The sequence below is a fragment of the Schistocerca cancellata genome, chromosome 8 (assembly GCF_023864275.1).
Source record: "Schistocerca cancellata isolate TAMUIC-IGC-003103 chromosome 8, iqSchCanc2.1, whole genome shotgun sequence".
NCBI lineage: Eukaryota > Metazoa > Arthropoda > Insecta > Orthoptera > Acrididae > Schistocerca > Schistocerca cancellata.
Window position 1 is genome coordinate 318751215 of NC_064633.1, and position 13095 is coordinate 318764309.

At 47.4% G+C, this 13095-nt stretch overlaps 1 protein-coding gene across 2 annotated transcripts in view; it reads right to left on the reverse strand.

Annotated features, from left to right (window-relative positions):
- LOC126094637 (tyrosine-protein phosphatase non-receptor type 9) overlaps positions 1–13095 on the reverse strand; it is a 797956-nt gene that overhangs the window by 160265 nt on the left and 624596 nt on the right. The window lies entirely within an intron of this gene.

The window sequence follows — 13095 nt, forward strand, 5'->3', positions numbered from 1 at the left end:
GTCTGCCATGTAAGCAGGAGATCCTGGGTTCGAGTTCCGGTTGGGGCACACATTTTCACCTGTCACCGTTGATATATATATATAAACGCCCACCAGCAGCTGAAGGTATTAATATAATACTAATTTCGTTCTAACCGGCTGCGGGTCATCAATGGTGTCTGTTTTTTCAGACATGTCCAAAAGAACAGACACCATATCCATATAAGTTACCGTGTGCTGAGCTGTGCCACTGTATGGCATAAAGGTGCTTTATTTTTTTTTAATGACATGAATGCCCTTGCAATTATAATCACATCGTATCAGTACATCGCCATGGCCTAAACGTTTGTTGCGCCAACACCACAGACATTCCCACAAATTATTGACATTGGCTGGTTTTTGCAAGACGGATGAACGCCACACAAAATACGAGTGGCTACTGCATGGCAGTTGAATGGCTACCGCATAATTTCGAGAAACGGTGACGTTCCATGGCCCCTCTAATATGTCAGAGAGTGTATTCCTTTTTGTGGCGCCACCTTAAAGGCAAAGTATAGCTTAGTCGGCCTACTATAACAGAAGAATTGAAAGCTAAGATCCAAGGAGGAATTGCGGATATTCCTGCTGACATGTTACTTCGAACCACGCGCAATTTATCTGAGAGACTGCAGGAACGTTTGCGCAAAAATGGAGCTGACCTGCAAGATTGGCTGTCCAATCACATTAATGTGATCACCTGTCAAAAGCCTGAATGACCGTCTAATGCAGCCGGACCGCGGTGAGCAGTGTGGGAAGAGCGTCTGTGAGGTTCTGAAAGGTACTGACAGGGATGGGGAGCCATGCCGACTCCAGTGCCATGCCCAGCTGCGCAAGGTTTATCGGCTGAGGATCCACGGCGCGAACAGACCAGTCGAGGTTTTCGTCTGGGATGTTTGGTGGCCAGGGAAGTACAGTATAAACTCTACCTGGTGCTCTTCGAATCACATACATACACTGCGAGCTGCGTGACACGCTATTGATAGATCCCACTATGTCGAAGAAAAACAAACTGCATGTAGTGGTGGACATGGTTTCCCTGGATAGATACATACTTGGTTGATCCACTGTGGCTTCCAGAATGACGAGAGCACTCACCGAATGCCCTCCAGCCAGGACCCTTCCGACGGTTGTTGTAGGGTGCCTGGTTTTAGACGTTTCACTCTAAACACGCCAATGGCCCTCTGTCCGATGGAGCTAAAACGAGAGTCACCTGAAAAGTCCACCTGTCGCCATTCTGTGGACGTCCAGTGCAAATTCCAGCCTTCGTCACCAACGAACAGCAGTCAACATGGGTGCATGAACCAGGCTGTGGAGGCCTATACACAGCAACATTCTCTGAACCGTCTTGTACAAGACAGTGTTGGTAGCCGCTTGGTTCATCTGGGCGGTCAGTTGTCAATAGTTGGACATCTACTCGTCCGTACACATCAACGTAGCAGTCGTTCACTCCTGTCATCTATGGTCTGTGGTGCATCACGATTACCTCTTCGCCGGTTTTGGTTGCGCCATTCGCCATGCACGATGAACTTCAACAACGGCGGCACGAGGAAAGTCTACATACTTAGCTGTTTCGGAAATGCTTCTACCCTTCACTGGGAGCCGGTGATTACGTCCTTTTGGACGTCAGCTAAACCGCCCCGTTCCAGCTTCACACTACGTCTGCATTGTTTTCTGTGTGCCCTCCGATACGCTTTATACACTGATCAGGTTGGTTGGTTGGTTTGGGGAAGGAGACCAGACAGCGTGGTCATCGGTCTCATCGGATTAGGGAAGGATGGGGAAGGAAGTCGGCCGTGCCCTTTCAGAGGAACCATCCCGGCATTTGCCTGGAGTGATTCAGGGAAATCACGGAAAACCTAAATACACTGATCAGTCAGAACATTATTACCACCGACCTAATCCCGTCCAGGCGATAGCAGCGTCATCTAGCGAGGAATGGCTGCTACTCAGACACATGCGCAGTGCATGCAGTATCAGTGAGCGTGCTGTCCTTGTATAGAATGGGGATGGAGGGCGATCTGAGTTTGATCGAGGGCATATTGTGATGGCCCTGAGGCTCGGCACAAGCATTTCGGAAATTGTACGACTTGTCAGATATTCGAGGAGTGCTGTGGTTAGTTTCTGCGAAACCAAAGTGAAACCACTTGAAGATGTCGTGGGGTTGGTAGACCACCCCTCATAACAGACGTCGGACGCAGTAGGCGGGGCAGACTGGTAAAAGAGGACAAGTGGCAAAGTGTGGCAGAACTAATGTCAGACTTTAATGCTGCGCAAAGTACAAGTATGTCTCAACACGCAGTGCACCGAACACTCCTAATGACGGGCCTCCGCAGCAGACGACCCATGCATGTGCCAATGTTAACACCACGACATCAGCAAGTACGACTAAAATGGGAACGTGAACATCGGCACTGGGTTTTGGCGCAGTGGCCGAGTGTAGCATGGTCTGATGAATCCCGATACCTTCTTCATCATGCCGATGGGAGGGCGCGAATACGTCGTCTTCGAGGGGAACTGCTTCTTGACACCTGTACTGCGCGACGGAGACAAGCTAACGACGTCTCCGTTACCCTCTGGTGAACATTCATGTGGGCATCCATGTGTCCACTGGAGGTCTTGCAAGGCACCATGATGGCCAGCCGCGCGGGATTAGCCGTGCCGTCTGAGGCGCTGCAGTCATGGACTGTGCGGCTGGTCCCGGCGGAGGTTCGAGTCCTCCCTCGGGCATGGGTGTGTGTGTTTGTCCTTAGGATAATTTAGGTTAAGTAGTCTATAAGCTTAGGGACTCATGACCTCAGCAGTTAAGTCCCATAAGATTTCACACACATTTGAACATGATGGCCAAGGTGTATCGTACACTGGTTGCAGACCACGTATGCCCCTCCAAGGCGATCATGTTTCCCGATGCTACTGACATTTTTCAGCAAGATAATGCGTCATGTCACAAGGCCAGAAGTATGATGTGATGGAGTGGTTCGAGGAAAACAGTGGCAAGTTCAAATTGATGCCCCCCCCCCCCCCCCTCCGAACTCGCCCGATCTAACACTGTGACTGAAAGTGGTGTTAGAGCTCATAGCCTCGCTCCCCGGAATTCACGGGAATTAGTTGAGTTGTGTGTACAGATGCGGTGGCAGCTCCCTTCAGCGACGTACCAAGGCCTCATTACTTCCATGACACGACGCATCGGCGTTGTTATCGGTGCCAATCTACACCCATCAAAAAAAGTTTTGCATCACCTCTGTTAAGAGAGTTCAGGAACCAGCACCCAAAACTGGAATAGAGAGCAACATAAACATCATTTCCGCCCTTTTTATTGCCCATGAAAACCACAGATTCCATGTTGTAACACCAAGTCGAGTGATGTTATCCTCAAGGAAGTCACTCGCAAGATGTACACGATGGGGCCGCGAATTGTCGTCCATGAAGACGAATGCCTCGCCAGTGTGGTGCCGATATGGTTGCACTATCGATCGGAGGATGGCACTCACGTATCGGTATCGTACAGCCCTTACGGCACCTTCCATAACCACCAGCGGCGTACGTCGGCACCACATAACGCCACCCCAAAACACCAGGGAACCTCCACCTTGCTCCACTCGCTTGACAGTGTGTCTAAGGCGTTCAGCCTGACCGGGTTGCCTCCAAACACGTCTCCGAGGATTGTCTGGTTGAAGGCATATGCGACACTCATCGGTGAAGAAAACGTGATGCCAATCCTGAGCGGTCCATTCGGCATGTTGTTGGGTCCATCTGTACGACGCTGCATGGTGCCGTGGTTGCAAAGATGGACCTCGCCCTGGACGTCGGGAGTGAAGTTGCGCACCATGCAGCCTATTTTGCACAGTTTGAGTCGTAACACGACGTCCTGTGGCTGCACGAAAAGCATTATTCAACATGGTGGCGTTGCTGTCAGGGTTCCTCCGAGCCATAATCCGTAGGTAGCGGTCATCCATTGCAGCAGTAGCCCTTGGGCGGCCTGAGTGAGGCATGTCATCGACAGTTCCTGTCTCTCTCTATCTGCTCCATGTCCGAACAACATCGCTTTGGTTCACTGCTAGACGCCTGGACACTTCCCTTGTTCAGAGTCCTTCTGGAACAAAGTAACAATGCATACGCGATCGAACCGCGGTACTGACCGCCTAGGCATGGTTGAACTACAGACAACATGAGCCATGTACCCCCTTCCTGGTGGAATGGCTGGAACTGATCGGCTGTCGGACCCTCACCGTGTAACAGGCGCTGCTCATGCATGGTTGTTTACATCTTTGGGCGGGTTTAGTGACATCTTTGAATAGTCACAGGGACTGTGTTTGTGATACAATATCCACAGCAAAGTCTATATTCAGGAGTTCTGGGAACGGGCGTGATGCAAAACTTTTTTTGATGTGTGTGTATGTAGACAGGTGGTGATAATGTTCTGCCTGATCAATGTATACTGTTCACCTCTAATGCTGTCACTTACCAGGTGTGAGTGTTTATTGCACGTCGACGTCGTACATAAATGGTGGTCACATTAATGTGACCGGACCACATATAAGCTTGAAGAAATAAATGTACTTTATGTATTCCTGAGCATTTTTTTAATGAAATGGAACAAATTTGGAAGGTAGGAGACGAGATACTGGAAGAAGTAAAGCTGTGAGGTCGGGGCGTCAGTCGTGATTGGGTGTTCAGTTGGTAGAGCACTTGCCCGCGAAAGGCAAAGGTCCCGAGTTCGAGTCTCGGCCCGGCAAACAATCTGCCAGGAAGTTTCACAAATTAATTTATTTGCTAAAAAGATTTTTTACGTGACAATAATTTCTTTTTCTTTTTGAATTTCTCTGACTCACCTTGCATTGTCATCATACAACACTGACATTCCCACCCACTGAAATTGTGGCATCAAGATCTGCACAACAGTCGGACGAAGCGATCTCTAAGGCCCTTTCAGACTGAATTATAGAGCTGCGCCGTGGGTCACCGCCGCCGTCTTTGGCGCTGGTGACACGACCTGCGGGCACAGGCCGGGCCTGGCTGGAGAGGTGACCCCGGACCGCAACAGGAGCGCTGACCCGCTAACGAGCGTCGCCGGGCCTAACAGGTGGGCGCAGCGGGTTGGCGTGGCGCCAGCGACCGCGAGGCCGTGCAGGCGCTGCCCGCCCGTGTCTGCCCTGCGACAGACGACCACGACCTCCACACCGTCGGGCCATCTCCTGGAGGTACAGCGGCGACGCGGCGCGCCGGCAATGCGCTGCTTCTGCCCACGCTGTGGCTACGAAACTTGCTGAGCCACAGCGACGGGCTTAACAACGGGAACGCTGCTTCACGAGTTACTGCCTCGCGCTTTACTTCTCCATTTACGTCTGCATAAAGCAGAGTCTTGATAATCCAAAGTTTAAGGGACCTCAAGATTAAATTCCAATAATTGTGAGAGATCAAGGTGTAATCAGGAAGAAGTGGACGTAGAAAAAATTGTACTGTAGTTTTAATAACTTTCGTATTTTCTTTTTTTTTATAAAGGAAATTGACAATTTATAGGTATTATCAATTTTAGTCACTTTAATATTTCACACGAAAGCCATATACGAGAGCGTGTTGAAAAGTAATGCCATCGAATTTTGTTTCTGAAAGCTTTTTAAATGAAACAAACATTACTAACGGTCTGCAACTTTATTCTTCTTGTCTGCATATTTGTGACCCTATGTCGCTATAGGGCTCCGAATTGTAGAGTGTAACATGGCGGTGTGTAACGTAACTGTGCCGGTACCAGGGAAACAGTGTGCTGTAATCGAGTTTCGAATTCGAAGATGACACGTTGAGCTGCAGACAGGCACAACGAAAAAAAAACGACTGTTACAAATGCTTCAGATGGCTCTGACCACTATGGGACTTAACTTCTGAGGTCACCAGCCCCCTAGAACTTAGAACTACTTAAACCTAACGACATCACACACATCCATTCCCGAGGCAGGATTCGAACCTGCGACCGTAGCGGACGCGCGGTTCCAGACTGTAGCGCCTAGAATCGCTCAGCCATCCCGGCCGGCCGACTGCTACACTTTGAGCTTGCAGCAAAAGCCTTCTTCAGGAAGGAAAGTGTTCATGTATGTGTGACACGGGCTTGATTCTGTGAATCTGCGTTTGTAGTCAACAGCGCGGCTGACGGAATCCCAAAAATTTTGGGAAAGTCAGATACAAAGAGTCGATTTACAATTTATATTAGTGTTGCAGTACGCTGTGGAATGTAGAAGAATTAAATCAGGCGATACTGATACAATAACATTAAGAAATGAGGTTCTGAACGAAGTATTTACTATTTGGCCTGCAAAACAACTGACGATGGCTGGAGCAGAAAGGATTTACACTCAACCTAATATCGTGTAGGGTCCCCCCGAGCACGCAGAGGTGCCGAAACACGACATGGCATGGATTCGACTAATGTCTGAATTAGTGCTGGAGGGAAATGGCCCCATGAATTCTGCAGGACAGTCCATAAATCCGTAAGAGCACGACGGGGTGGAGATCTCTTCTGAACAGTACGTTGTAAGACATCCCAGTTATCCTCTATAATGTTCATGTTTGGAGAGTTTGGTGGCCAGCAGAATTGCTTAAACTCAGAAAAGTGTTCAAGTAGCCACTCTGTAGCAATTATGGACGCGTGGGGTGTGGCATTGTCCTACTGCAAGTGCCCAAGTCCGTCGGTATGCACAATGGACACGTATGAATGCGAGGGGTCAGACAGGATGCTTACGTACGTGTCACGTGACAGAGTTGTACCTAGACGTATCAGGGGTCCCATATCACTCCAACTGCACACGTCCCACACCGTTACAGAGCCTCCACCAGCTTGAGCAGTCCCCTGTTGACACGCAGGGTCCATGGATTGATGAAATTGTCTCCATACCCGTACACGCCCATCCGCTCGATAGAATTTGAAACGCGGGTCATCCAACGAGGCAACATGTTTCCAGTCATCAACAGTCCAATGTCGGTGCTGACGGGCCCAGGCGAGGCGTAAAGCTTTTCGTCGTGCAGCCTTTGGCTCCAAGAGCCTGTTTCGATTAATGTTCCCACGCTGACACTTCTTGATGCCCAGAATTAAGATCTGTCACAGTTTGCGGAAGGATTGCAGTTCTGTCACGTTGAACGATTCTCTTCAGCCGTCGTGGGTCCCATTCTTCCAGAATCTTTCCCGCCGCAGCGATGCCTGAGATTTGATGTTTCACTAGGTTCCTGATGTTCTCGGTACACTCGTGAAATGGTCGTACGGGAAAATCCCTTCTTCATTGCCATCTCGGAGATGCTGTGTCCCATCGCTCGTGCGCCGACTATAACAACACTTTCTAACTCACTTAAATCTTGATAACCTGCCACTGCACCAGCAGTAACCGATCTAACAACTGCGCCAGACACTTGTCTTATATGTGCATTGCCGACCGCAGCGCCGTATTCTGTTTGTTTACATATCACTGTATTTGAATACACGTGCCTGTAACAGTTTCTTTGGCGCTTTAGTGTAAAACGTAGATTACAAATGACAAGAAAAGCGTTTCTGAAGAAGAGAAGCCGTCCGAGGTGGTCGAGCGGTTCTAGGCGCTTCAGACCGGAACCGCGCTGCTGCTACGGTCGCAGGTTCGGATCCTGCCTCAGGCATGGATTTGTGTGATGGGCCCTACGTTACTTAGGTTTAAGTAGTTCTAAGTCTAGGGGACTGACGACATCAGATGTTATGTCGCATAGTGCTTAGAGTCATTTGAACATTTTTTGAATTTGAAGAAGAGAAATTTGTCAACATCGAGTAAAGATTTTTATGTGAAAGGGTGTTTTTTTAAGCTATTTGTCTGGAGTGTAGCCTTGTATGGAAGCGAAACGTGGACGATGAACTGTTCACCCAAGAAGAGAATAGAAAATTTCGAGATGTGGTACTACAGAAGAATGCTGAGATGGCAGATCGTAGAGGGAGACCAAGAGATGAAGTAGATTCAGAAGCATATAGGTTACAGCAGTTATTTTAGAGATGAAGAGGGTTGTGCAGGTTAGAGTAGCATGGAGAGCTGCATCAAAGCACTCTTCTGACTGAATACCACGACGACGACAACAATAACGGTACGTTTTGCACTGATGACTAAGCAGAAGAGTGAGGCTAAGAGCAGAATGACGAAACAATTACCGAAACAGCTGACGAAACAGTTCAAATTAGCAAGTTTTATATGGCAGCTGACACTGAACTATATAGTGTTGTAAGGCCGTTTTCCATTCACTGAGTGCCCCAAAACAGATGTGATTTCTTCGATCCATCGATAAATTCGATTTATCGATGTGGACGTTACAACAGTTGACCGTACGTACTCCACGCACAGTACATGGCTGAGAGTAAATCGTATCAGTATTATAGATTTTCTTCTCTATTCTATTCGCGTGCTGAGCGAGGGGAAAATGTTTTTACGCCCGTGTACGTGCATATTCAAATGGTTCAAATGGCTCTGAGCACTATGGGACTTAACTTCTGAGGTCATTAGTCCCCTAGAACTTAGAACTACTTAAACCTAACTAACCTAAGGACATCACACACATCCATGCCCGAGGCAGGATTCGAACCTGCGACCGTAGCGGTCGAGCGGTTTCAGACTGTAGCGCCTAGAACCGCTCGGCCACCCCGCCGGCACGTGCATTATCATCTCATACCTTATTCTCATCGCACTTACTTGATATTCTCAACATTTCTACAAGGAAGGATGAGAATGATTGTCGGTAAATCTCCACATTAGCTTCAGTTCCTCTTATTTTCTCGTCTTGGCCATTTCGCAAGACGTATTGGGGAGGAAATAACACGTTGCTCGAATTTATCTCCTGTGCCTTCACGGTATACCACCACGCTCTGTGTGATCGTCTGTAGGTCTTATTCCTCTTGACCGCGAGTTTTCTAATGATTTGTCGAACGCCAGCTTCGCCAGAAAGTTTGCAACGGTGTTTTCGCACCCCCGAATAACAGCGGTTCTGATTATATCCTTGAAGCTTCTGGCGGTGTCAAATATGTACCACATACGTAAAATGGTGACGGCATATATAGGCCTTTACACGGGGCGTCCCAACTACGAAAAAGAAGCAGCGACAGCACCGACGTGGCCCGCGCTGACTTGCTACTGCCATGCAGAGGTGCTACTCAGTCTCCCCTGGACTATCGATTATTCTTCGTGTTTTATTGTGCCTGTAAATACATATCGATAAAATGAATATCGCACTAGACTAATTTTGGACCACTCTACCGAATGGGCACGTAAAATTCCGCTTTAAAAATAATTCTGCTTCTATCGGGCCAACAAAACGACGCTTTCCGTCGACACTGTTCATCACTTGAAAGACGTGATGGACGGTATTTGCTTCGGCTGACTTCAAATACACATTGCAAAAACGAAATTTCAAAATATAAGACGAAACATGAAAGAAAAAACACCTGACGACTCTTCCGAGGAACACACGGTTTTGCAATATTCTCCAACATTGTGCCTTCACGAACATTCCGTCCAGAGGTTCTTGAGTCGTCTTCAGATACTGCCGTGCTCAGTTACCTCGCATTTATTTCGCTTTACTCGAAGTTTTAATGTTAACAGAAAGTTTCCACCCAAGATAAAAAAACCGCTAAGAGATGCGATGTTGGTAGCGTTTCTGTTAGTTGACTAACTTTGTGAGCATCAAGGCTTTCGTAGAGTTCGTACAGTGCTCCAAGTCATCTAACTTCGTCACTCTTAAAGCCGGGGAATTTGTTCTGGTCCTCAGATCCGCAATTCAATTACGTCGCTCGCTCAATAATGAGCACAGAGGGCGCTATCCGCAACGTAACTACTCCCTCCTCACTTTAATATCCGAATTTACGAGTTTTTGTTTATATCACAGATTATCTTTTGTTCAATCCCTGCGAGCAACCTGCCAAAAAATACTTCCGTTTCGCACTTTACGAGGGCAGTTCAATAAGTAATGCAACACTTTTTTTTCTAAAACAGGGGTTGTTTTATTCAGCATTGAAATACACCAGGTTATTCCCCAATCTTTTAGCTACACAACACTATTTTTCAACGTAATCTCCATTCAATGCTACGGCCTTACGCCACCTTGAAATGAGGGCCTGTATGCCTGCACGGTACCATTCCACTGGTCGATGTCGGAGCCAACGTCGTACTGCGTCAATAACTTCTTCATCATCCGCGTAGTGCCTCCCACGGATTGCGTCCTTCATTGGGCCAAACATATGGAAATCCGACGGTGCGAGATCGGGGCTGTAGGATGCATGAGGAAGAACAGTCCACTGAAGTTTTGTGAGCTCCTCTCGGATACGAATACTTGTGTGAGGTCTTGCGTTGTCATGAAGAAGGAGAAGTTCGTTCAGATTTTTGTGCCTACGAACACGCTGAAGTCGTTTCTTCAATTTCTGAAGAGTAGCACAATACACTTCAGAGTTGATCGTTTGACCATGGGGAAGGACATCGAACAGAATAACCCCTTCAGCGTCCCAGAAGACTGTAACCATGACTTTACCGGCTGAGGGTATAGCTTTAAACTTTTTCTTGGTAGGGGAGTGGGTGTGGCGCTACTCCATTGATTGCCGTTTTGTTTCAGGTTCGAAGTGATGAACCCATGTTTCATCGCCTGTAACAATCTTTGACAAGAAATTGTCACCCTCAGCCACATGACGAGCAAGCAATTCCGCACAGATGGTTCTCCTTTGCTCTTCATGGTGTTCGGTTAGACAACGAGGGACCCAGCGGGAACAAACCTTTGAATATCCCAACTGGTGAACAATTGTGACAGCACTACCAACATAGATGTCAAGTTGAGCACTGAGTTGTTTGATGGTGATCCGTCGATCATCTCGAACGAGTGTGTTCGCACGCTCCGCCATTGCAGGAGTCACAGCTGTGCACGGCCGGCCCGCACGCGGGAGATCAGACAGTCTTGCTTGACCTTGCGGCGATGATGACACACGCTTTGCCCAACGACTCACCGTGCTTTTGTCCACTGCCAGATCACCGTAGACATTCTGCAAGCGCCTATGAATATCTGAGATGCCCTGGTTTTCCGCCAAAAGAAACTCGATCACTGCCCGTTGTTTGCAACGCACATCCGTTACAGACGCCATTTTAACAGCTCCGTACAGCGCTGCCACCTGTCGGAATCAATGAAACTATACGAGACGAAGCGGGAATGTTTGAAAATGTTCCACAAGAAATTTCCGGTTTTTTCAACCAAAATTGGCCGAGAAAAAAAATGTGTTGCATTACTTATTGAACTGCCCTCGTACATAAAGCGTTATCCTTACAGGTAACACGAACGTATTGGCAAAGAAATTTGAAATTTTGAAGGCAGCAGTGATAAAATTCAGTAAGCGAAACCTTCTCGACAGTCTGTACAGAAACCAGACTGCAGTTAGAAGCGTCGAACGGAAGCTACACTTGAGAAGGGAGTGATACAGGGTTGTAACCTGTCCCCAATGTTATTCAATCTGCACAATGAGCAAGCAGTAAAGGAAACCAAGGAGAAATTGCGAAAGTGGGTTGAAGCTCAGGGGGAGAAACAAAAAGTTGGAGGTATTCCAGTGACACTAATTCTGACAGAGCCGGAAAAGGACTTGGAAAATCAGGTGAACGAAATAAATAGTGGCCTGAAAAGAGGTTATAGGATGAATGCCAGCAATAGTAAAAGAAGAGTAATGGAATGTATTCCAATTAAATCTGCCGATGCTGGGGGAATTACACTCGGAAACAGGGCACTGAGAGTTGTAGAAAAGTTGTGCTATTCGGGCAGCAAAATAACTGTCGAGGGCTGAATCAGAGAGGAGTTAAAATACAGACTGGCAATAGGAAGAACAGCATTTCTGAAAAAGAGGAATTTTTTAAGGAGAAATTTTGCCTTGGAAATTTTTTACAGGTGTCGAATTGCAAGCCCGACGTCCCAACCCCCATCCCGGAGGAATGGCTAACTTTTTACTCATGGTTTTCTTCCATTAGACCGAATGTCTATCTAGGTTACGGGGCTCGGTCTACTCCTGCGTCCTGAACTCTTCCGCTCTCTCCACTATTGCGATCGTAACGTGTTATTTAAAGGAACGAGAGACGTGCGTTTTACCCTCGTCCGTTAGCTACAGAGCGCACAGCCTACTAAAAAACGAAGAAGTGCAGAAACTCACTCAAAAGCAACATAAAAGACACTGAAGCCAATACGAAGCGCGATCGGAATATCCCAATGGTGTGTGAACGTTTTGTACGCTGTACTCGTGGTGGGTGAAGGGGAGATTATGTAGACCAACTGAAGCATTAAAGCACCATCTTAATTTTTGCCCACTTTTTATTAATCTAGCTTCGTAACGTTTTGGACTCACGGGGTATGTAGAGGAGATATGGAAAAAAGAGTTTAGTCAGTCATGCATAGAACGAAAATGTGTTCACAACCTTTAAGAAGAGGTGTGCCACGCTACGAGTGGCATGAAAGTGTGCACTGATAAATGGAAAGAAGATTAAGGTAGAACCTCCCAGTGAGGAAAAAGTAATTTGAGACGCGGCACGTCCTTCAACAAGGTTGGAAAAGGAAATGGCCCGTTTCCTTTAAAAAAAAAAAAAAACTGTTATTCGCCTTCAGCGATTTCCTCGATTCTCTGCGCGTTAAGTAACGCGTCACCTCGCTTATTTGTATGCAGGATGCTGGTGAACAGACATCAGGTAAAGATGGATCAAAGACACGTTATTGAAACAGAAGTGCATTTCAGTATCAAACACTGCATAAAAGATATGTAATCAGTAAGGACGAAACTCCCTCTTTCGCGTTAGTAGCAGCCAGGTATAAAAGCTGCATCTTCCACAGGGCAATGCCCAGACGTGTTTAAAATGCGTTCAGTAGAGCTTGGCATCTTTGCAAGAATGTAAACTGAACAAAGACCAAACTACAAAGTGGCTGCTATGTTAAAGAGAAGCTGTTCTACTGAAGCTGCACGCCGTCCAAAGAATTATCAAAGCATAGCCGCCTGCTCATGCTTCGCACATTCGCGGATAGACATCCGTGTCAAAATGTGAGACCGTCTCAAGTTCAACAAATGACAGAGCTGACTAA